The sequence below is a fragment of the Rhyacophila brunnea genome, unplaced genomic scaffold (genome assembly GCF_057557595.1).
Source record: "Rhyacophila brunnea isolate RB1 unplaced genomic scaffold, BYU_Rbru_1.0 scaffold_7, whole genome shotgun sequence".
Classification (NCBI taxonomy): domain Eukaryota; kingdom Metazoa; phylum Arthropoda; class Insecta; order Trichoptera; family Rhyacophilidae; genus Rhyacophila; species Rhyacophila brunnea.
The window spans coordinates 26,132,559-26,159,645 of NW_028233339.1; the positions used below are offsets into that span (position 1 = coordinate 26,132,559).

A 27,087-nucleotide genomic window follows, 5' to 3' on the forward strand; every position below is an offset into this window, starting at 1 on the left:
AAAATAGATATAAAAAATATTAAAACTATGAATTTGTCAAAAATCGCTTAGGTGATGCTTAGAAAACTTAATAAACTAAATTTTAATAATAAATATGACCATAAAATACATGTAATAATAGGGTGCGGATCGATAGAACAAATTCACGTTTTATTACATTTTTTACAATTGTAAGTTTGTCTTTGACTTAAAATAAAAAATATTTTTATTTATAATGTTTTCAGATACATATTTATTCATTAATACAGTTGAAATTGTAAATTATCAAAAAAATGTCTCAAATTGCAAGCTTCGTATTTTTCCGCTAGGTGCCTCTTTAAAAAAAGCTCAGTGAAGACTTCGCCTTAACGCTGAACTGTTCACTTGAAAATACCTCCGTATAGTGAATACTTATGTGAACATAGGCTCTTAATATTCAAAGCTTAAATGTATACACATTAGCCGAGTTCTAATACTGTGTGTATTGTATCTGACAAAACACTTCGGGAGACAAAGCAAACTATGTCCGGAAAGTTACACACTGCAGCAATTTCGAATAGATAGTCTGGTGCCAACAGTAGATATTTGAGGAGATTCTCGACCTTGTACATATTATATTAACACAATACAGTACAGGAATGTAATACCTACTCTGAATAGTACTTTGTGTATACAACAAGACTTCTAAAAATCTAATAATAATTTCCCATATTTTTAATTAGTACCTACCTACATGTATTTTTTCGATTATTTTGTATAATTAATTGTGTATTACGTTTGTAACTATGGCATTTTTATAAGTAAGTACTTGGTTAATTAATCATTATGTACAGAAATTGTCGATTAGTATTACATTATATTGTAGATTAGTGTCAAAAACCAGTTTTATTTTATCAGCATATGTGTTGAAATATAAATAGTGCTGTAATTTTAAAATTACCAGAATGATTACTGAGAACCTAATCTAAAGAGTTTTTTATCAAACAGAATTCAATTAAAAGTAAATGTCAATTTTAAAACGTGGAAATACCAATATCTAAGTGGGCGATATTTTGTAAATATTTTATTAGATTAATATCAAGATGCATTCATGTCGCTAGCCCATATAATTTACTTTTGATAACTAACTTGTGATTTAAAATATGTACAAAATTAATTAAGTAAAGATGCTCTCCGGTAAAAACTAAATCAACTGCTATATAAAATTAAAAGTTTATAATAATTATTGCACGTCAATAGACAAAGCTGTACGAGGAATGATGCCGTAGTTAAATATACATAAAGAGCACCCTGGATTATATAAACATCTAGAATAAATACATTATTATATTAAATATTTTATACCTATAAGATATTTGACCTGCAGCAATTTTACTGATGACGTCTTATTACAACATAAACGCTTATATTTTCAAAATTTTAAAATATTAAAAATTATGTACCTATATAACAGTAAACATTAATCTATGAATTAAATACGAATATTATCGCCGAATAGCGCTTTCCATAAAATGTAGACGTGTGAACCATATGTTTAATCTTTTAATATGTGATCTTTGATATATTGTATCTTGTATCTAATGGGTTAAAAGAATTGCTATCAAATTTTTCTCTTAAAAAAGGATGACAAGATATTTCCACAACGTAAACATGCATAATATACCTTATACAATATTTTTTTCCGGACCGAAAGTAAGTTTTACAAGTATTAACATAACCTGTTTATATACTAATATACATATTTTAGGTATCTGACATGCGCTTATAATTTACGGCTTTCTATGAAGATTTACCCGTGTACAATACCAATTGCATTTATAACATATCTAGCTAAATTTCCATACCTACTACTGCTTGGATTAACAGAATCTTTTAGCGCACTAAGCACTGGATTTACGTTTCCGTGTTTGATGGATTACATCCACGTGACGGCGTCTCATCATTCAATATGTTGCTAGGCGACGCCAATAAACATCATTCGTCATCCGATATGATGACAGATCATCTTACGGATTGATTATAGGGTATTAAATACCAGTAATACGTGGCTTTGTCGCATAATGCCTACTGTTTGTAACATAACATTTCCTGTACAAATTATTCACACAGCAGACAATTATCTGATTAGATTGGCATTATAAAATAGACGCAATAATAATAAATGATATTATTTGAATATAGTATTATTATTCATTCATTGGTATAACACGAGAAACAGAGAGGCTGTCATGAAAATACAACTACAAAAAATAACCTTAGTACAACATTTTTCGCTTGTTTTTATGGTTGATGCGATATAATTTTACTTCTGTTTTCTTTGCCGAGATATTGAGATATAAAATATCTTTTTACTCACTTTTAGTGATATTTATTTATTTAAATTTTCGGTGACTATTTTTACCCTGTATACTAAATGATTTCACTACGCCCTTTCAGGCGTACACAGCGACATAACGAACGACCAGTTCCCTTAAAAGAGAAGAATGCCATGGATTTAAATCGCGTGTCCAGTATTTCTAATGCAATTTTTATGTTTACTATGTATACCGAAGCTGGGTTAAAAATAACTTTTTAATTAAAGCAACTTCCTCTTGTACAAGCCCATATATATTGGCCAATCGAAAGAACAATATTCTATACATTTGAATAGCTATATTCGATAATAATACACACGATCAATAATATGAAATTTACATCGTAGTATCTAATAAAATAAATACATAACATGTATGTAAATAATCACTGATTCCGATGTTATAATTTGCTTTTGTCAGTCGGTAAACTAGTATTACATTGGGATCGACAACACGAATATCTATGTTTTTCCTTATGTATACTAACGCCGTATACCACCCCTCCTTTCCTTGGCTATGGGAAGCATAGCTTAGAAAACGCCACATAATAACGTCTAGGAAACGTATATTTTAACCAAATCTACTTAAGAATATTTTACGTGTATTCGGCTGTAAATAAACAGTAACTGTAAAAAGCTTAATAATCGTGAAAAGGGTTGAAAAGTTATATGGATGTTATCTTTTATAAATTAAAAAAATAAATTATTTAAGGAATAAAACATTTTTGGCGGTGAATACTCGTTTTTGTTTTCATTCATGATATCAGAGATAGGAAGTCCAAGTGTAGTCCTACAATACGTACTAAATTTGTTAACTTGGAATATAGAAAATACGCTTCACAATAAATAAAACCAATTATAGAAAATGTATAATAAAATACACCGTCTGTAGGTAAACAGACGTTAATTTTCCCATACACCCTGCAAAGTTATTCATATCTCCAAAATAGCCAAGCTAATCGAGTTACTGTACGAGATAACATACAAAATATAAAACTGTATGACAATTCCACGCGCTTGTCTTGGTAACACACCATTCGTAGATTAATTCATGGAGGCTCTATCTGTGCGTGCTTTGCTTGTGTTGGGGGGTGTGAGCGTGTGTGTGTTCTGTATTTAGTCGGGCACCGTGTCGATGTTCCACCGCCGACGCGGCTCGATCAATAGCTCTCGTAGCAGGCCCGTAGAGGGGCTACGCCGGCAACTGGGTCGCCTACGCCAGCTGCGGCCCGACTACAGCTGTGATTCCCGCGAAACTGTGTTAGTAAAGCCTTACATTGAACAACTCTCTGTATGTCTGTAAATGTCTTTCAAAGTGTGCGTGAATATCTACATTCGTCGTGTTTAAACTTTCAGCTGTGTAGGAGATTCGGTTTTGGTCGTTCGATATACTTAGAGAATTTTCTTTTTCCTCGTGCGGCTTGTTGTTATTATTATTATTTTTTGTATATTTTGAGACGTCTGGTGCGATTATTTTTATATTGCGTTTTTTACCGATAGCGAAGTTAATGAAGTTGTGATTTAATCTTCTGATAGCATCAAATAATAACATTATACACCTACACACCAACTTTTTTAATATTTTATTATGTATTTAACATAGTTTAGTAACATTATAATATTTTCTACCGTTATTTAAAATTCATAGACTAATAATATTTGATTAGTTGGCCTGACATTAATTATTAATACACTAACCTAATCTCACATCTTAAATGTTTTGATCTCGCCTCTCTATAAATTAATCTCTTCAACTTACACAAATTAATATACCACGATTTTCTCTATTTTACATATGAAACTATTCCTTTAAAAGTACACGACGGTCATCTTCAAATAATTTTCGGATAGAAAATACCTTCATTATGTAGATTCTAGGAAAACACAGAAGAAACCTATGTTGTTCTGATTACTATTACAAGATAAAAAGAACTTTTTATGTACAACATTTTTAAATTTTCTGTTGAATCATATAAACGTGACTTGACTAGCTTAAACGATCAAAAAAAATTGTACTTGATAGAAATACTGAATAATGAAATTTCATTTCATATTGATTTCCATAGTAACGCATATATTAATAATTAAGTTGCTAGGACCCCCTAGCAACCAATAATTGTACCGAAATAACTTTTCATACAAAACAGAATTAACTGAAAATGAATTAAATTCTACTTAAAGATGGCTAAAAGTATTTAAAAAATGCATTGGCTTCGTGTTCTGATATATTCTAAAAGTTTCAAATGTCTAGCTAGTCGGGAAGTTAGTTAAAAATCGATTGCAAGATTTGTACCGGACAAACAACCACTGGACAAATAATAATACGAGCTAAGAAAAACGTTGTAATAAAAATAACCAAAATCTGGCATAGCCTATGGATACTATATCCGTCGTTGAGTTTTTTTATGTTGCTAAGCCAGTTTGAATCGTGTAGCGCCGACGTAATTAACAAGTACTTTATCATATTAGTTTTGATGTTATTTTTATTATTTAAAGTGTACACACAATTTATGTATCATGTATGCTGTATATGAATATAATACATACATCTGTATATTTTTTACGCTCGTGTTTAAACAGGCTATTGAATATGGTTGCGTGTATTCACGTGACGGTGTGTATAATAAAGTAACCAAAAGAAAATAAACACATAAAATTTAACCAGCTGGAAAATAGCCAACCGCCCAGCAAACGCATTGACAGAAGGGTTACAAAAACAGTGTTGCAATAAAGATATGAAAAATAAAAAATGAAAATACTGAAAAAGGCATCATCGCATTTTCCAGCCGACCACCACTGTGTTGTATTTAAAGCCATAAAATGGCCAGCTTTAAAAATAATACATCGTTTAAAGGTCGTACCAGTAAGTTATATTGCCAAACTGCCAAGCTGCGTTATATTGTGTGAGTGGAGTCGTGAATTCCAATCGATATCCCAGACGAAGCCGGCACTCGTGGCTACAGACCGTGCCTTCGCATACTGTAGTGGTGGGTCTGTGTATGTGATGTAGCCTCCACGAACAGCTGTGCTGCTTTAAAATAGCGAAATAAGTTTAGTTTAGTTTCCTGCAAATAGGTAGTCTCTACCGGGCTTTCCGATGCCGCTATTTCCGAGCTTTTGTACGTATTTCGGGGTTTCTGATGTCACGGACCAGTCAATCGATTTCCGATACCTACGCCTTTACGTTATAATAATTTTGCACCGGTTCTTCACCATTCTGTGTAATGGAACTGTTTCATTGAATATATATGTATTATTAAATTACTTTGATATAGAAGAAAACTCACAGAAATAAATGATATCTATAAACATGTCATTTTATCGTAGTCACTTGTTTAAATATTCAGTGGAAAAATGTTTAAAAACTTGTTTTTCCATTTTCAAGGTTTATTAATTTTTTAATGTTACGTTAATATATTTGTTTTATTTTATATTGCTATCACAGACAATATACATTCCACAATGATCTTTTTTTTCAAATATATTACGCCACTAGTAACCCAATTCATTATGGCGTTGCTCTTGTGATCAGTTAGCCAAAGATTCAAACCTGAATAAAAGGTAGTTAATATTTTTAAATCAATATTTGTACTTTAATCCCGATTAAGAAAAGTTATGCGCTAAATTTGATATAGTGGGGGTCTGTATATACTTTTAACGAAACTGTGTGAGAGGTTCAAAAGATACTTGAAAGAAAGAATAAAATTCTAAGTAATTGAATTAAGCAACAAACAATTTTAGTCATCCAATAGTACCTAATAAGTAAAAAATGTCCAAGACAGTCTGTGCGTTGAAATGCCATTCGGAATAGAAAATAAATCACTTTGGGAAGGTTGTTATCCAGCAGTTGTACCTATCCCGGATAATATTGACGTGCGACAAACCGTATTCATAACATAAGTAGTTCATTACGATGTTTTTATAATTTTTAACTTATTTCTGTGTTTAAATAATATACAATAAGTAGAATTGTGTTAAATTCTTGTGACAGTGCAGTTGATTCTTTTAGGTGTTTTGATTTCGTTACTTTCAAATGACAATAACACCGTTCTAAAGTGATTTTCTCGTGGCCGCAATGCCAAAAGAATCTGACATACCTCTACTAGGTAGGAATCCCATGCAAGGATATACGAAAAAATATCAAATTGTACGTTAATTATTGTGAATATCATGATAAAGTAGGTACCTACATAAACCTATAATTTTTAGCACTACCAAGGAAAATATCTTGCATATGTAAAAGTAATGTTTTCATAATTAATAAATAATAAACGTCATCCAAATGATCATAATATCTTCTAAAATATTCATAATTATCTTTTTTATATTTCGCACTCACTCACTATTTCAAAAAACTACTACAATTTTATAATATGCACGTATAGTATAATTAATAATATTTTTTGTCTAAAGCGAATGACAGCAACGCTATTTTCATTTATTTTGTTCGTCTAACATCAACATAAAAATAATGATTTTAAAATTGGTTGTGCGCATTTCTGGTCTCATTTTTCATTAAACGTAATTTTCAAATATATAATATTAATTACCTACCGAGTTGAATAATATACCACTTATTCATCTAAGATAATTGACCTCCATTGCGATAATATACGTCTTCCTTTGGTATACTTCTAGCTCACCTTCAAAGTTACGTGCACCCCGTTTGGGAAACGGATAAATGAGAAAACTTACCCTCATACGTTATCTTTCATAGCTCCTTAGCAAAATTCCGACACCTTTTCCGTGAATGATTTCTTCATACACTGAGTATAAAACCAACGAGAGTCGAGGTTAGCATGCTCGACTTTTAGTCGGTTGTTAGAGCTTGAATCATGTGACTGGGCCAAATTCGCATATTATTTATAAATCAATATATTGTGTATTGAGCAAATGATTAACACCAAATCCTCATAATAAATCTAACTTCTTCTAGAGGTCATTATAATCCTTCAGTACTACTATAATTTTTCATATTCCCACTAACTTCACTCGTACGTGTCTGTCGTAGGATGGATGCGATGTTTCACGATGTTGTCTATTGTGTGGTTGCGTTTAATTTTAATTTGTTTTATTAAATTTTCTTTTCTTCTGCTTGGCTTCTTTTCGTATTTAAAACCAGTACCTATCTATATACTTTGTAGTTTTACCATTGTGAAACATAAGGAATAACCGTTATTATATAATAAATAGTCTTCTGAATAAATTAAGTAAATATAAAACATAATATTGTAGAGATGTATTTGCTCTGTTTTATAACCTATGTTAAGAGACAAATTTGGAAATAAGTACCTAGTATTAGTACTTATTCAAATTCAATTATGCATTTTGAGAAGCGTTTCAGTTATATAATTTCGTCAAAATTATTTAGGACGCAGGTTGCTGGTTTGGTAAAGTACATTGGCCAAAATCCTATGGATGCAGTAGTCACATTAAAGACTGTCTTTGTTAGTATTTTATCTGAGAGTATTCCCTTACAATAAATTTAATATTTATAGTGGATGTAATATTAATATTTTCATCATTAGATTTCCCATATGAGACCCCAATAGTATATTTGATATGAAGATCTAATACCACGGAGAAGGAAATTCGTCGTATATTACCATTGTTGTAACTTCACTGATTGCGTTATAGAGATTTCGCACATGACTTCCAAATTATTTAGGGTAAAACATCCATCTGTTACAAATCCCCCATGATCATCGTAGTATTTACTATGTACATACGTAATTAGGGGATACACTCGGGAATCGGGGAGCACAGTAAATAATCCATGAAACTGGTTACAATCTGAACTTTGATAAAAGGTTAACCCCTGTCAGATATAATATCGTGAACTCTCGTTAGCTTTTGGGAATCCTTTATTTATGGTCATATTTGAAAATTGAGCTCTTCGATGTAGATAAATTGTTTTTTTATTAATACGGTATAATAATCTTTTATGGTATAACTGACTTTATAATATAAATAACATAATTAACATTTTCAATGATAATTTAATAAGTTAGTTGGGTCTATTCTTGTAAATATTTTTTATCAGATAAAATAATAGAGTTCTGAGAAAATGTTCAAGACTGTGTTTATAAGTATTATAATAATGACGAATCTTTGAGTAGTAATTAAAAAAATGTCTAAAGCGTCAATTACATTGAGCTTTTTTATGAGCTGATTATTAGCAAATTTATAATCTGCATGTAAATTCGCCCAGTGTAATCATCGAATAAGCTAATAAGCAGGTTGTAAACACTCCACCTAGAAAAGTTGAAAGCCGGTCAACTTTTCACACTACACGCCGGCGTGTGGGCTTACTGCGTCTGCGCAGTAGAGCGATGGTGGTGGAAAAACGAACTACTCATTTTGAAATTTACATTTTTGACGTTTAATGGAAACATTGTTATGGAGCGTAGCGACCTCCCGGTAAAAAACGAACTACGTTCCGTCAAAATCGCTCGCTGGCTTGTGGCTTATCAGCGAATGGAAAGTTTTGTGTGTAATCATGAAATCGCAGTAGCTGAACCGCCCGCTTTTAAATTCGCCAATAAGCAGCTCGTAAAAAAGCTCAATGTAATTGACGCTTAACAGTAATTAACAACCTACGTCATACGAAAACTTGAACGCATATTGTGATATTGTAATATTTTAAGTAACTTTATAACGTGCGCCACATATTGCATATTGTTTGTCCAAATACAGCATATTTACGTATCGTCTGTTCACACAAATGAATGAAATACAATACGACTAAATAACCATTGTGCGAAAACATCTTCTTGGCTACGTTTCCAGGCGCTGTTGTTCACTAAATGGGAGGAGCTTGTTAGTTTATAATGGAAGTGCGGTTAAAAATGGGCGGACCATGTTAGTTCACGTAGACAAAAAGATGTTTTCGCACTTATACATTAAAAATTCAGTTTTCATTTTTTTTTTGTTTTGATTTATATCATAGGGAGATTTTAAATCATGTGGATCCCCAATTTCCATACCTTGAAATAAATATGTACCAGACAAAATATTGTATCGGGTTTACTATATTGAAGATAAAATAATGATGTTAATATCTTTATGGCGTTCTATTTAGCTTTATCGCTATTATAAAATTATATGAATAATAAATATATTACGAAGTACGCAGTTAAATTTCATAATTTTAAGAGATAACAGAGACATTGTTAGCAAAGTTCTTCTGATCTATCCCAGTTTTTTAAACCATGTATTCTCATATTCCGATATTTGCATTAACTATGTACATATTGACACCTCTTCTTTCAGGGATTTGTTAAAGAAGACTCTACCTCTGCACCGGGAGAATGTGGACACACGAGAGGGACAAATTTTTATAATATATAGATATGCTCATTCACTGCGGACCTTTTAATTGTTATTTAATTACAACATTTAAATAACATGCTAATTATACCTAATAGCAACGCACCAGTTGCGTTGGACGCAATGAATGCAAGGGAAAAATACGGATGGGGAATTTTAGGTTAGGCTAGTTTATATAATTCATATCATAAATATTGAACAGTATACTGTTTTAATGGCGACATATTAGATATCGATATCATTCAATTAGTTCTATGATTAGACAGACGTGTCTGCACCACACTAGAGAAGCGCCTGATTGATCTCGGAATCAAAACAAAGTTAAAATTCGATACATTATTGGTATTAAAATCGACAGGGATAGGTTTCTATACGTAAATTACGGGTCTTTGGGTAGAAACTTTCACAAACTAAAACGTTAAATGGTCGAAACATTAATCATTTCGATATGGCAAAGTAATACTATATAATATAGTGTGACTATCTAATTGTTTTTTCATGTAAACAAAATAAATATTGATTTCAGCTGATTTGCGTTTATAATGGGTATATAGGTGATATAGATTAAATCGGTTATTGGTTATATTATCATTTTTACAGAAAATGTGGCTAATACGTACATAGTGCTTTATATTACCCTGTTTAGTGTGATTTAGATGTATAAATATAAATGTACCTAAAGATTTCACCGGTCACCCGCAATGCACGATAGGGCTGTCAAAATTCATATCATACACGCTTATGCATGCGTCAATCTGACGTGTGTTTTGCCCGAAATCGCGTGGCATTGTGTGCTTTGTAGTTTGACATATATCACCCCTCGTCAAATTTCGGGACAATGCTGAAAGTCATATTTTCGAGTCGACGTCTTGGGATATGATCCAATTTCTTGGTTGATTATACCACAGTCCGATACAGGACTCTATACGAGGACTGGGGATTGTGATCCCGGACAGAATTGTCGTATAAATATTTCTCCAATCTCTTAAATGACCTTTGTCGACAAACGTATTTTATTTTTTATTAAATTTAATATAAATTTCTCGGCTTCGTATGTGGTCGTTTAATAGATCGATATACTTATCTTAATTTACAAAAATAATAATAATTCCATTCTTCAATATTAAAATATCGGTATCTAGGCATACAACATGTCGAAATAAAAATAAATCGAATTACATTACATCAAATTAAAATCGAATCCAAAATCGGAAACTTTATCTTGATCTGTCGTCAAAATTTAAAATTGAAATTTCCAGGAAATGTAATTTGAATAAACGCACATTGTATTTTTTATGTTAATGTCGAAATCTAAGGAGTAGAAATCTGGTACAATAAGGAAATCAAACAAACATATTTAGATTTATATATAATATATATTATATTATATAGGACAATTAAGCATGGACTTATTGAAATCTTTATTTTTTTAATGAAACTATCAACAAGTGAAAGTGTGTTAAAACTAAAATAGGTAGAAATCCTGACAGCATCCAGTAATTAAAATTACAATTAAAATCGAATAGATTTAAGTTTTCTACTATTTTATTTGAGTTCAGTTTTTGAGTATTTAAGTTTTTAAATATAGTAATAATTTCAATTTTGTACTATTCCTACTCAAATGGAATAGTACAAAACTTAAATCTATTAGATTTTAAATTCAAACTCCGTCAATTAGATAGTATTAATATTAAAATTAAAATTATTGTTAATATCTAAATTATTGCTAGAATTATTGAATTATTATTATATTATTAAAAGTAAAAACATATTTCTCGTAATGCGATAGATACGGGTTCAAGTCACGTTGGTTACAAATTTTAAAAAAAACCTCTGATAGATATGTTTTGGTGTGTTGTAAATTTTGTATGTTATATAAAAAGAAATAAAGCAGAATAATTATAATATATAAAGCGCATCATTATCTCATAGGACATAATTATAATCTAACAAGACCATTCTCGCACTACATTTTTAGTTTGTTATTGATAACCCGCGCTGCCACTCGAATAATGAAATGAATGAGTAAATGAATAAAATTTAAGTTTCTTGCTGTCCTTTGGTAATACGACTACTTTGTTAGCATGACTAAGAAAAGAAAATTTTCTCATTGGGAATGGTTGTATTATTTGATTTTTCATCAATCTCTTTTGATTCATTTAAATGTGATAGGTAAGTACTTACTACAATCATATTATATAATCGTTTAAAAGTGGCTTTCAGATATTATACCTCTTTTCAGAATATGATACCACAGAAATTCATTCGTTCTTCAAATAAAAATACGTATAAAGATCGCAAATATTAACATTGTCCAATTGTATAAAAATCTGGCATTCGAACTTGAAAAAATAATAATCAAGCAATATAATGTAAGCTTCACTGATACGTGCTGTACCCATAACGAATTCATAAACAACAAATACTAAACTCAAGTTGATACATGTGTTGTAATTCTTTATTTACACGTTATTTTTATTATAAAAAACTTTTCATTTTTTTCGCATTTTTTTTAATTTTGGTGGAAGCCACCATGCCATCAATCAGTTAATGTATTTGTTTACCAACTGTGCTTATTTTTTTAATACGTACAATAATCTGATATATTTTGTATCCTTATGTTTGTTTATTAACCATATCAAGTGAGTTCTATAATATAATATTATGATGTATATACCTATCTGTATTTAAACTGTCAATATAATTATAGTTCACCTGTATACCCAGAAATACAATCATGCATATTGCTTCAATAACAAATGCTTACTCTTTCTCTTATTTCAACATATTTTTATTCTCTACCATTTTGGTCCCTTTATAAGGTTCGTGTTTTAGTAAATGCATCAAGAATCTGAGGTTTAAAAAAATACAATATACCAGCGGAAACCCGACTGTCAATTCTATATAACAAACATTCTGGAAACAAGATTTATTCTCAAATGATCCATTATTTCTATTTTAAGAAAAAAGTGTTCTATTTATTTAATAATATGTACCCACTGGTTCTTTTACTGTTTTAAGGACCAAAACGTTCAAATTCGTTGCTATAATAATAATATTAACAATATTTCATTCACAGCAGTGTAATCCAATGCTAGGAAAAATGTTTATAACTTTTCATGCAGAGCAGTTACATGTAGAGTTGGGTTTCGGGAATTCTCGAGAAATTTTTGATAGTTTCCATCCCGAATCTCGAGAATTGAAATTTTTAACATTTCGGGAAATCCCGTATCTCGAGAATCTTTTCTCGGGATTCGGGATTTCTTTATTATCAAATGTTAATTGAAAAAACGATTTCCTATATGAATAAAGTGGACAGAAACACAAAACGTTCAAATACTGATCGGGGCATTTAACACAATTAAGCCAACGGCGACTCAAAATGAGCGCAATTTTTTCAACATCAGGGAATTTTCAAAAGCGTACGCGATTGTCAGACCCAGCGATTGACAGTTTGTGTTTTTTGAAATTCTATTTTAATAAGTAATGTTTTGAATTATTTTTGTTTTCCTACTTCTATTCCCGATATCACGAGAAATCTCGAGAATTTTTTCTGGAAATCCCGAATCTCGAGAATTCAAAATTTCATCATTTCGGGAAATCCCGAATCTCGAGATTGAGATTTTCTCGGGAATACCCAACTCTAGTTACATGTTTGAATCATGTAGTGATGAGAAAAATATTGTCTTACTTATGGTATAATTAATGTGTAAATTGTACTCCTTTCACAATTATTCACCAATAATTATTGTAATTTCATTTTGATTAATGTACCGTAATAATGCGATCGTATCACAATATTATTGTTTTCATGTTGTATTCTCAATAAATTTAATAATGGATTATCAGTGTATTTACACACAAGTAGTAGCTACATTCATATCTGCCGAGTTGTGTGGCCCGTCCATCCGTGTCGTAATTTTCACAACGGCGATCACAATTCACGACACGAGGACAGTAATCAAATTGGCGCTGTCAAGGTCACGAGGTAATGAGGATCTTCCTCGCAGCTGACTGCCATTGCCGCCGGCGGTATTCGATAATGGCATTTCACCATTGTTACATACAGTGCAGTTTCCAGTGGCAACATCACGTACAACAATAATTGAAAAAAAAATGAAAATTGTAAATCTCACGTAACTTACTATAATCACAATCACAATGCTAGGTAGTATTGAAATTACTATGTAGTATTTACGTAATTAAGTTGTGATTTTATTGCCATTTGTTGATAAGTGGACTGTATTCCGTGCAGGGATTCCGGTAGTGTTTGGAAACTAATTTATCAGTGGTGAAGACTGTTAACAACAAAATAAATAGCAATACATACTAAGACAGTGTTATAATATATCTACAATTTAGTAACAACAAGTAACGGGCGGCAATTTGTTCCATAAAATTCGGCTTAGCTCGAAACATTCAAAATAAAATATAAAATGTGTATTTTGTTTAAAACATTTTTTTTATATTTAATCATTCTTATTAGCTTAGCTATCACAAAAATATTAATCACAATTATAGACCCAATAATTTCATAGTACTTAACAAAAGGTGTAGCTAATTTCTTACGATGTAATTTTGTTACTAAATAAATTCGCGCTATTCGTGAGAATTGCAGTGTGTATAGATATAATATTTAGAAAAATGTCATGTTAAAAAAAAAATTAAGAAAATGTTAAATAACCAGTCCTCGCATAACTTTCTAAGGCTACCCTTCATCCCTAGATATCCCTAAAAATCTCCATTTACGAAGCTTGCATTCAATTATCTCTTTCATTCTTTTATTTTCCACGTATATGCTTCCCTAAATATTGTATGGCTGATCTACCACCACGAGATACTGGATAAATGTATGGTTCATCACATATTTTTCAAAATCTTGGAATCCAACTACAATCAATCACTTACGAGGGTGGGTCAATAAGTCCTTAGAAAAGCCGACAGGTGGCGCGACTAGTACTGTAAGCGGTTTGTTTTCATGCAGCGGCACTACCGATTCAGTATGCTGCGAAGTTTCAATCAGATTGGTCGGGTTGTTGTGTGTTTCTCGTACATTTAAAAAAAAATTTGCTTGTTTACAAAAATGGAGAAAATTGAGTTTAGAGAGCTGTTATTAAACATTTTAATATAAAAGGGTTAACAGCAAAGGAAATAAAAAATGAGTTGGATTTAGTTCACGGCATATCTGCTCCTTCACTTGCAACTATTTATAACTGGTTAAATGAATTTAAACGTGGTCGTACATCAACAAAGGATGAACCACGCTCAGGACGTCCTGTAGAGGTGACTACACCAGAAATGATCAATAAAATCCACGATATGGTGTTAAGTGACCGAAGATTAAAGTTGAGTGAGATAATTGAGGTTACAGGGATCTCAAAAGGTAGCGTCATTTCTATTTTACATGACAAATTGGGCATGAAAAAATTTCTGCAAGATGGGTGCCGCGTTTGCTCACAGTCGACAATAAACGCAATAGGGTGGTGGCCTCTAAAGCCCTGTTGTCGCTCATGCAACGCAATCCGGATGAATTTTTTCGTCGCTTTGTGACTGTAGATGAAACATGGATACACCACTATACTCTCGAGACGAAAGAACAGTCAAAGCAGTGGATTGCGAAAGGCGAACCATGTCCAAAGAAGGCGAAAACCGTAAAATCAGCTGGTAAGGTTTGGCTACTGTATTTTGGGATGCACGTGGAATTATTTTCGTTGACTATTTGGAAAAAGGAAAAACAATAACAGGGGATTATTATGCATCTTTATTGGACCAGCTAAAAAACAAAATTGAAGTAAAATGGCCTCATTTAAACAGGAAAAAAATCCTCTTTCATCAGGACAATGCCCGTGTTCACACATGTTTACGATCAATGGCTAAAATTGAAGAATTGAAGTTCGAATTGGTCGACCACCCACCGTATTCGCCAGATTTAGCCCCCAGTGACTTTTTCCTTTTCCCAAACTTAAAAAAATGGCTAAGTGGACAACGTTTTTTTTCATATGAAGAAGTCATCGATCGGACAAATGCTTATTTTGAGGACCTTCCGAAAACTTAGTTTTCTGACGGTTTAAAAAAAATTGAGAAACGTCTAACCAAGTGTATTGAGCTCCAAGGAGATTATGTTGAGAAATAAAAAAAAAATACAAAAATAAAAACTGTTTAATGCTTTTTTCTAAGGAATTATTGACCCACCCTCGTACCTTAATTATTTCTCTGTGATAATGAATTCATAATATGAACTCACTCTTATTATAGTCTTATAATATATCCTGTCAGGAAACAACTTCATCTGAGATCACAAACTGATGCAACAATGGAATCTATCATTGTGACTCTGTGGTGTATATATATTCTTAGGACAGTGATTGTATATAGTTATATTAGATTTTTAAATTTGTCGACGCCGTCCCCGAGGATTGATAACCGTGCCCCAACGTACCATAGTGCACAGTTTGAATAACATTGTATAAATGTATCATTTCCTTTTTCACCAATAAAGATAATTATTGCATGCTTCGAGAATATAATAATATTAACAATATAATATATTATGTAGATATTTAAATTTTGTTTAGTACTGATATGAAATTATTACCTTCTATAGATATTAAGAGCATAGTGAAACAGCAAATGATTTTCAACAATAGGTGGAACAAAATTTCGCACTCGTTGTCAATCGGAGAGAGGTAGTAGAGATGTGAGCATGTCAATTCGTTTTATGATGGCGTCGGAGGAATATATTCTTAAATCGTGTAAACATGACTAAAAACGTCACGCATGTACTCGAAAAAGAAAACATGTCAATGAATATATTATTATTATTACTAATATAACAATAAACGTAACATTAAATGGACGCATGTTGAATTTTTAAGACAAATTATGTTTTGTTCCGCACGCGTCGTTTGCACAATCTGCGCGTCGCGTAGTCACGATCTTTTTAGACCATGCTTCAGCTGAAGTATAACCTTAACTAAAACATATTAGATATTGTGATTCCTATTAGCATGAAATCTGAGGTTCTGGAATTTCTTATCTATCTATTAAATAATCTGCCATCTAAATATTTATTTAATTATTATGCTAAAAAGCAGAGACGCTAATAGCAAATTGTTACATAACATTAAACTATTAATCTATAAACTATATTAGATATTTTAGTGACTAAAATCTAAACCATCATTCATCCCGTCTAGTATCGACACCCGATCTAAATTATGCGAGGCGCATAAATGACGAGAGGTGTTCACATTTTTGGTTCCGGGAATGTCTCAGTAGCAACTATCCAAAACTTAGGTTGTCACACACTTACGTATACATACTGAATTTACCATATTGGGTAAAAATGTACAATTATTGTAAGGGTGTATAAATCAGTGGAGGTATACTTTAAAACAGTCGTTTCTACGAAAGCTAAAAATAGTTATCATGTTTTCCTTGAAACTGCAAAATCTTAAACAGATAAAGTTTTCCCAATCTGAGATGTTGAAGTGTATCATTTTACCACACCGTGGCAGTACATAAATTACTAACTAATTTTATGATCCTCGGTGAGGTCGCAATACACAAATGGGATTTTTTAGAGCCTAGGTATTTTTTATTAATTTCACAGGGAATACTGTCATTGGTCTCCATGGCATGTTACAGTATTAAAATATATATGAAACACTTTCTAACTCAGAACAGTTTGATAAAATAGATATACGAAACCCATTCGCCATATATATAGACATAGTTGAGTGTCCTCAAATATTACCTACAAATATTGAATGTGCGTTTCGTTTACGTGACAAACTTTAATGGATGCATATTATGATACATATAAAATTTTCTCTAATACGTGTTTAAGTTTATCTCTATTTTTTCACACTTGAGAATTATACCTTCTTAAATTCTTACCCATAAAAGTAACCTATTTATTTTTGTGATCTCTGGTTTCTACCATAAGCGGTTTCGAAACAATCGGCACCTGATGAATATCTTTTTTAAATAGTTCATTGCAATTGTTATTAATACTTAGTTTCTACTCACTTAAAATGTGAATTACTTTCAATAATTTAAGCAAACAACCTTCGTAAACTACGTAATTTCCCTTGCAAATATTCATTTTCATTGGTAACGGTATATAAATTTACATAATGCATCCAATCATCACAATGGACATTTAAACCGTCTTAAATCGCAGAATGGCATAAAAAATACCGTACTATAAGTAGAGGCCGTCCCTGACTATATTGATACTCTTCTTTCAATTAGAAATCTTGTATTGTTGCTCGCTTTGAGCCAGTGCCGTCCGTGACCTTCTTGGTGCATTATACTTAATGCAAGGGCAACGCCGACTTTAGGCGGTTGTCAACAGCTGTGATGGAAAAATATTTTATTTTATTCAATTACACCAAAATACTTTTTTTTTCCTTATCATATTTATTATATTAACAATTAATATATATTTAATTTAATTGAATGTTGTCAAGAATACGGCGGCACCTTTTAGGGATTTGAGCATGGCATGTTATATCTGATAAAAATTAGACTATTTGCATGTAAAAACTGAAACGTATGATTGCATGAACTAGTTGAAAATACTATAGTAAAACATAGGTAGATAAATTACTGTATTGTTCCATCTATTAAGGAAAGATATATGGAAAATCTTTGATTCTATAAACAGTGTGATTGTTGGTCGCCTCTTGAAGATATTTCCTATTTTTACCAAAAATTATTATTAATATTTTGCTTAACTTATCAAGTGTAATGCTTTGGAAACAAAAACGCATTGAAAACACATTGTATGAATTTTCCAAACGCGGGACTCTAACTGACTTTACAAGCAGACATTCTGAAACTCGCCTACCGCGGGCGATAGTGGTCAATAACCATTAATTTAATCACTAATCATTCACAGCTGAGCCCCAGAACCTTAAGTCAAACTTTTGCGAAATGAGTTAATAAGTTACAGATTGCATAAGTAACATAAAAACTAATCATATCTTTGAAAACCAATAAATTTATCTTTTGTCTATATTTATAACATAAGCCTGTACATGAATATGTACCTAACCGATTTTTTTTAAATGGTACATGTTCAAACACGCGCGTTAACATCATTTTACTCCCTACTTCAATTATAATTTGTCAATTTATGGCTACGGCCGTATGTTGTAGCTTAACCCAGTGGAATGCCAAAAGAAATGGCGTATTTCAAAAAAACACCACCTTATTCTTAGGTCAATAATTATTATAAAGAAATGATTATTCGTAGGATGTTTATCACACTTGAATGGTCAAAAACATAGCTTATAACCAGTATCTTTAGAATTATTTTCAAATGTGTTAATCTTGCCCATTTTTTGAATAATAAAATGCCCAATTCTTGTCAAATTTGGGATCACAGAGATTATCAATATGATTTTTTATCGTAAATATTTCACTATAATAATGTCGATATAAATTATACTGATGGTTTTATAAATGCGTTTAAAAATTAATAAACGTAAAAAATCTTAACACCACTACACATTTATGTACTGAAATATGACTATATTCTAAAACATTAGAGCGAGAGGTTTAAAAGAATACTATTTTATGTAATAAAAATACTTTATGCAGTCAGCAAATGTTTAAAATAAATATAAAGGATAATAATGCTTCAAAATTATATAAATAGATTATCTACACCGTTAAAGGTATGTCCAGGATCATGCTTTGATAATAGAACAAAAGCTCCATTTTGACCTACGCTGTGCATGTCCCCCTTAAGGGGGGACATGCTCGTCGAAGGTCAAAATTGAGTTTTTATTGTATTTTCAAACCATGATCCTGGACACTCCTTAAACGTTGTAGATAATCTATTTATATAATTTTGAAGCCTTATTATCCTTTATAGTTATTTTAAACATTTAATGACTGCATAAAGTATTTTTGTTACATAAAATAGTATTCTTTTAAACCTCTCGCTATAATATTTTAGAATATAGTCATATTTCGGTGCATAACTGTGCAGTGGTGTTACGATTTTTTACATTTGTTAATTTTTAAACGCATTTATAAAACTATTAGTATAATTTATTACGAGATAATTTTTGTAAAATATTCACGATAAAAAATTATATTGATAATCTCTGTGATCCCAAATTTGACAAGAATTACGCATTTTATTATTCAAAAAATCGGCAAGATTAACACATTTTAAGATGATTCTAAAGATATTTATTATAAGCTATGTCTTTGACCATTAGAGTGTGATAAACATCTTTTGAATAGTGATTGCTTTATAATAATTATTGACCTAAGAATAAGGTAGTGTTTTTTTGAAATACGCCATTTCTTTTGTCATTCCCTAGTGGTTAAGCTACAACATACGGCCGTAGCCATAAATTCACAAACTATAATTAAAATAGGAAGTAAAATTATGTTAACGCGCGTGTTTGAACATGTACCTAACCGAATTTTTTTTTATTTTTTTTTAAACGGTACATGTTCAAACACGCGCGTCAATATCATTTTACTCCCTACTTCAATTATAGTTTGTCAATTTATGGCTACGGCCGTATGTTGTAGCTTAACCACTAGGGAATGACAAAAGAAATGGCGTATTTCAAAAAAACACTACCTTATTCTTAGGTCAATAATTATTATAAAGCAATCATTATTCATAAGATGTTTATCACACTTGAATGGTCAAAGACATAGCTTATAATAAGTATCTTTAGAATCATCTTCAAATGTGTTAATCTTGCCGATTTTTTGAATAATAAAATGCCTAATTCTTGTCAAATTTGGGATCACAGAGATTATCAATATAATTTTTTATCGTGAATATTTTACAAAAATTATCTCGTAATAAATTATACTAATGGTTTTATAAATGCGTTTAAAAATTAATAAATGTAAAAAATCTTAACACCACTGCACAGTTATGTACCGAAATATGACTATATTCTAAAACATTAGAGCGAGAGGTTTAAAAGAATACTATTTTATGTAACAAAAATACTTTATGCAGTCATTAAATGTTTAAAATAACTATAAAGAATAATAAGGCTTCAAAATTATATAAATAGATTATGTACAACGTTTAAGGAGTGTCCAGGATCATGGTTTGAAAATACAATAAAAACTCAATTTTGACCTTCGACGAGCATGTCCCCCCTTAAGTCTGAACATAAATTGCGTTTTCCTGAAAGTATTCTTTTTTGTTTACAAGGTATAGATTGCTTATTATAATTTCGTCTAAAATCTTGGGTATTAAACAACAAAAAATGTATATACAACCTTACATTACGTATTATTTCAGACTAGATTTTCTAAAAAATGTATAATGTATCACGTAGGTAGAAAAATGTTGAGTAAGATAATGTATATATACTTGCCGTAACGAAACGTTGAATATTTAGTGTTTTAGAAATAATGAATGACCTTTTCAGTTACATGGGACGTAAAACGGTCATTATTACAATTGATTAGCGTGAATGAAGGCCAATGGACCAATTTATGCATTTGCATAGCATTGACATTTTCGAGTCAAAGAGGCGTAAATTACATTTTTTAGAATCGTTTTTATTTACTTGTCTTGACGTTATCTAAAGTCTGGCACTTCATTTCACCTTACCACGCTCCATTGTTGGAGAGTAATGCTTATGCGTGGTTGCGCCTTTTGGCATATAGTGTAGATCGCTGTTGTAGAACCACTGCAGGTTAAAGGGAGGGGGTTCAATGACTAATCTTTGGGGCTCTGCTAAAATATCACCGAGTATCGCGCTCTTGGGCTACAGAGTAAATACATGTCACACCCGTATGGACCGCATCTTAAGGGGCTTAAGCTAGAAACACACTACCATTAGGTCACGTGAGCTAGAACCATCAAAAGATCAAAAATTTATAAAAATTCTGTGTCAATTAATTAAGAAGCTGCCAAACGTTTGGCATTAAATTGTGATATTAGATTTACTTATACTACTGAATATTTTGATTTAAAAAAGTTTACGAAAATATCTGCAGAGCAATATTTCTCGTTGACACAACATTTGACGCACGTTTATAATAGTCGTACTATAGTTTTTGAACTGTTGAACAATTGAATTTAATTTTTTGAACTAAGAACAAACCAAAATAAAAAATGATTCACGAAAGAACTTAAAAATATTAAAATGAAAACTCTTGTAAGTCGTTATAACACAACGTTTTCAGGGTTGGCTTCTTTCAATCGACGATAATATCTAAATTATTTATAGTCGCTGACATTTAAATATGCACGTGTTTTCTGATTATAAGCTTCAACAAGTCGGAAAATTATCTATTGAATGATGATTTTTTTCCGTAAAATTTTTATCGATTTTACCTCTATTGTTATTTAAGTTAGTATACATTTTCTTCGCTGTTTTTTTTTATATGTATTCATAAATAATATATTATACTTAGCTATATACGTCTATCTCGGACAGCAGGTGTCCATAGACGGAAGCATGCACGATGAAATTGTTCGAAGAACAAAGCTGGGATGGAGTGCTTTCGGACGTCTGAATAGTATCTTCAAGAGTGACCAACCATTATGTCTTAAGCGTAGGGTGTTCAACTAATGTGTGCTACCCGTGCTCACGTATGGCTGCGAGACGTGGACCCTCAACACGAGAGATGTCCAAAGGCTAAGAGTCACACAGCGAGGCATGGAGAGGTGTATGTTGGGCATCACGCGAAAGGACCGTAAGAGAAACGAATGGGTTAGAAAGCAGACAGGAGTACGCGATGTAATATACGTTGCCAAACAGGTGAAATGGAGATGGGCGGGGCACATTGCTCGCCGAAAGGACGGCCACTGGACAAATGCCGTCATCCAGTGGTACCCAAGGGGCATGAAACGGCCACAGGGCCGCCCTAAAAGCCGCTGGATTGACGAACTGGTAAAGTTCGGCGGAAATACGTGGCAGCGAACGACACAGGACCGAGAGAGTTGGAGAAAGCTTGGGGAGGCCTTCATCCAGCAGTGGATTGACCCCGGCTGATGATGATGATGATATAAAAAATACTGTTAAACATAGAAAATGAAACATTACTCCTGTAATATATCGCCTCAAAACCAAAAACATCACTGTTATACAACACGTATTATATTTTGAGCTTAAGTATTTTATAAATACAAACACGTTAGAAAATGATTAGTAAAAATGTATTGTCTGTTTGTTGTTTATCAGACTAGTCAGCGGATTCGTATCAGGACTCACGGCGTCCTTGACATTGGGCATAGTAATAGGTACAGCAGACACTCAGTCCCACGAATCTGCCATTCTATTCATAAGTACGTATGTGGGTACTCTGAGGGAAATTGAGATGGGGTTCAAGAGTGAATCAACTCAGTGCACCCACTATACTACAGTCATCGTTTCGAAGTATACCTTTCTCCTAAACCGGACTAGATTACCGGTCGGTTCAACATCGCTCACATGTTGTGCATGTACTTACCATGAATTATTTTGTTCGTTTTTAACTTAGTTTAAAATATACCAGCAAAAGTCACCGTACTGAATATTTTCGTTTTTTGAATTCTCTTGTTTTTACATTTTAATCAAATAGTTGTAAGCGATTTCCAAATGATATTTTTATTGGTACCTACGTAAAACTAAATAATTACAAGATAAAACGAACTTTTTATATACCACTTTTTTTTGTTTCTGTTGAATCATATAAACTTGACAATTTTATGTATTAATAAATACTTTTTTTTGAATTTGAAGAAATACTGAATAAATATTATAGAATACTGAATACTGAAATGTCATTTTGACATTTCATATTGATTTCCATAGTAACGCACGTATATGTTAATAATTAATTGCTAGGACCCACTTAGCAACCAATAATAGTGAGTAGTAAATATTACTTTTAACGATTTTTTTCCGAAACATACAAAACAGAATTAACTGAAAATGAATTCAATTTTGTTTAAAGATGGCCAAAAATATTTTTAAAAAAAATGCGTTCCCGTCGTGTTTTGACATATTCTAAAAGTTTCAAATGTCTATCAAGTCGGTAAGTTAGTTAAAAATTTTGGAGAAACAAGAAAAATCTGTACCGGACAAACAAGAATACGAGCTAATAAAAACGTTGTAAAATACTTTTAAAGTCCTGCGAATAAAAATATAGGGATGTAAAAATGCGGTCTTAAATTCTACAAATGTGTCTAACGTAATAATAACAATATGGTGGGTTTTAGAAATCGAACCGCCCCCGTACAAGACTTCTGGGCCCGATCGCCGAAATATTCAAGTCTGTTGAACCACATACCTTAAATAATTGAAGAGGGCCACCTACCTTTTAATATGCTTTTAATTATCTCCCGGTTTTTTGACGGCGGCAAATTTAATATTCGTTTCATTAACGCGTCCTACCGAAAAGCAATTTGCGAAGCCAAGAGAAAATATTTATCGGCCGCGGTGGGCGGGTGCCCAATTACCAACGCGGGTATATTAAGTGTTCCTTAGTATACTATTCATTAATTGTAAGATTCACGCCTCGCAATTAGTTTATTCACAAAATCTTGTTGGAACAGCAACGGAGAAAGCGGTGATAAGGTATTGTCTAATGAAGTTTATTCATGCAAACGCTTCGGAACGTTGCGTATGTTTTACTTTACTTCATAACGAGTTTATTAAATAATAATTATGATTTATTAACGGTGCCTTCTTTAAGGGATCGCCACTGCGTGCGGAAAGCAAACATTACTATGCCACTCCAAAATTATCCTAACCCAACCAAACAGTTTTTTTTCTTTTTAAAATTAATATCTCATATTTTTTTATTAAATAAAAGTTATTTACACCATTGGTACAGTACACACAGTCGAAATAGTAAAATTAGCGTAGTATTTTAACACGATTAATGGGTACTAAACGATGCATGAACAAGACCGTAAAATGAACGTAGTTTTGCAGAATGTAGCCAGTCTACAATAATGTCGAACTGAGATAATGACACACACAACATGATATTAAAAATGTGTGTAAAATGTAAAATTGTAAATAATATTTTATTTCAAGAATATTTTTCTTGCGGCCTGGCTATTTTCAGCAGAATTTAAAGAAAACCTTCTCGCATCTGATCTATATTATCATATCTCATTTTTTTGTGCACTGGCTACTTTCTGCATAACTATGTCCAAATATAATTTTCCATGTAAATTCGTTCCATAATTTAATTGCCTAGTTTCAAAAGCCCCTAAAACGGTTTTTGAAAAAATTTGAGTTAAATATGTATTTAGATGGATATTTTTGTTACCTATATGATGGCCAATGATTGAACTTAAAAAAACGCCAAAAACCGTATGATCTAAAAATTAGGGTAAATTTCAAAACCCGCCAAAATGGTTGGGTGTGCTTTTCAAATACCCCTAAAATCGAAAGCCAAAATACTCTTTAAAATGTAACAAATTAAAAAATAAATACATAAAGTTCACAGATTTAATAGTTATGATTTGTTATCATTTTTATCATTTTTCTGAGAACTACCTAAAATTGTTTTAGGGGCTTTTGAAACTAGGCGCTTCAATTGTTTCCGGATGATGGCAAATGAATTCCTTAGCTCCATTAGATTATTTTTCTCTATATGTTGTACTAATTTATTAGTTATTAATATCGTATATCAGCATAATTTTATGAAGACCTCCCCCAGCTCTTTCCACTCTTCCTGACTCCTAGTTCTTTGCTTTCACGTACCTACATCCACAGAACTTTATAAGTTCATCTATCTAGCGGATTTTAAGGCGTCCTTTATGATCGTTTAATGTCCCTTGGGTATTACTGTATGGCGGCATTTTCATACGTAAATCTAGATTCAACCTCGAATCCAAATATTATATGTCATCTTCTTTGAGTTCTATTTTCTATCAAAGGCTGGCGATAAAATTTTTCATCTCCCTATCTTGTACCAGACGCCCAGACGTATCAGATCACCAACGCCTTAAACATTGAGACACTTACTGAGGTTGCATTGCAAAACGAAGCTTCTGACTGCAACCCTGTGATATAAGCTGGAGTGTATGATAGCTACTTTTCATTGCAGAAAATATAGTTCATGTATGTAGCATTTCTTCGCTTGATAGTATTTATTTATAAACATTCTTAAAACCTTCTACTTGGTAATGTAATTGCCCCGGGAAATCACATTACCCATCACATTTCAAATCACATTTCCAATATTATTTGTAAGTGAGCAGATCATACTTTATTCCAGGTAGCGTAGAGGTAGCTGATTAACTAACATAATCACAGTGCGTTTTGTAAAGATTTAGGTACGTACATTTTATGATAACATACATGCATTTTTATGATAACGGGTAAACATTGCAAACATGTATAGAAAACGAAATACGAAAAATAAAACATGAAATACGAAAAAAAATGCTTGACGGCTTGACGTAATAAATATTGTCTGATCATTAACATGTTGTTACTCAGTGTTAATCTATTAAGAATATGAAATCGCGAATATTGAAAATTAAATGCATTTTTGTCATATCCCTATCTAATTGGGTACCTACCTACAGAAATTACTCAAAAACTAATAAATTAAAAAAAAATATTATGTTTTAAGTGTCCCTCTTCTCCTTTGCATATTAGAATGTGTAAAGCTATTGAAGTTTTTTTCTAAATAATATTTGAGCCATTTATGTTTATAGAAAGGTTAAGTATGTTTGTTTGATTTCCTATTTCGCCTCAACTGACAGCTACAATATATAAAAATTCAAAGTTTGTTTGTGCAAATTAGATTTCCAAATTCGAATTTTTCGTCGACATATCGGATTTTTTTGTATGCTTTAGATACCTGCAGAATGGTGTTTGAATATTATTGAATATAATTATTATCGTTTTGTTAAGTAAGATAAATGTATCTATATCGATCGATGAAGCCACGTCGTGTGAAACCGTGTACTTCAGATAGTTTATTATGTTTTTAATGTACTTGAATGTTTTGTTAATACCTTGTCGACCCCCTATTACATTGTGTACGAATGCACCCGTCGACCCAAATGCAACATCCCACCAATAAAAAACGTTCTGATTAGCCGCACCGGAATATGCGGAAGTCATTTCCTGACCCGTCAGTGCATCACAGCCGGTTCTCCGAGACCAATCAACGATCGGGTCGCTTTTCGCCTAACCGCGGCTGCGTTCACTTTCATCCGAACAAAAAGATTCGTGTCTGAGAAGCAACGAACGGAATGATGTTAGATACGATTACGTGTTTTCGCGGCGAATTGCGTGACGAATTAAATCTGTAATAGTTACGAAATTTGATATTATACAATTTTCACCTGATCTCCGAATATAATTATTTTGGTGCGTGTCTAATTTTTCTGTTGGCAATGGTGTAATGTAATGTAACAATGTATAACGATGTTTTAAAATAAAATAATAATCCTATTATAGCCCGAA

At 31.9% G+C, this 27,087-nt stretch overlaps 1 protein-coding gene across 1 annotated transcript in view; it reads left to right on the forward strand.

Annotated features, from left to right (window-relative positions):
* The window catches only part of Tob (Transducer of ERBB2), a 92,252-nt gene that overhangs the window by 60,436 nt on the left and 4,729 nt on the right, over positions 1–27,087 (forward strand). The window lies entirely within an intron of this gene.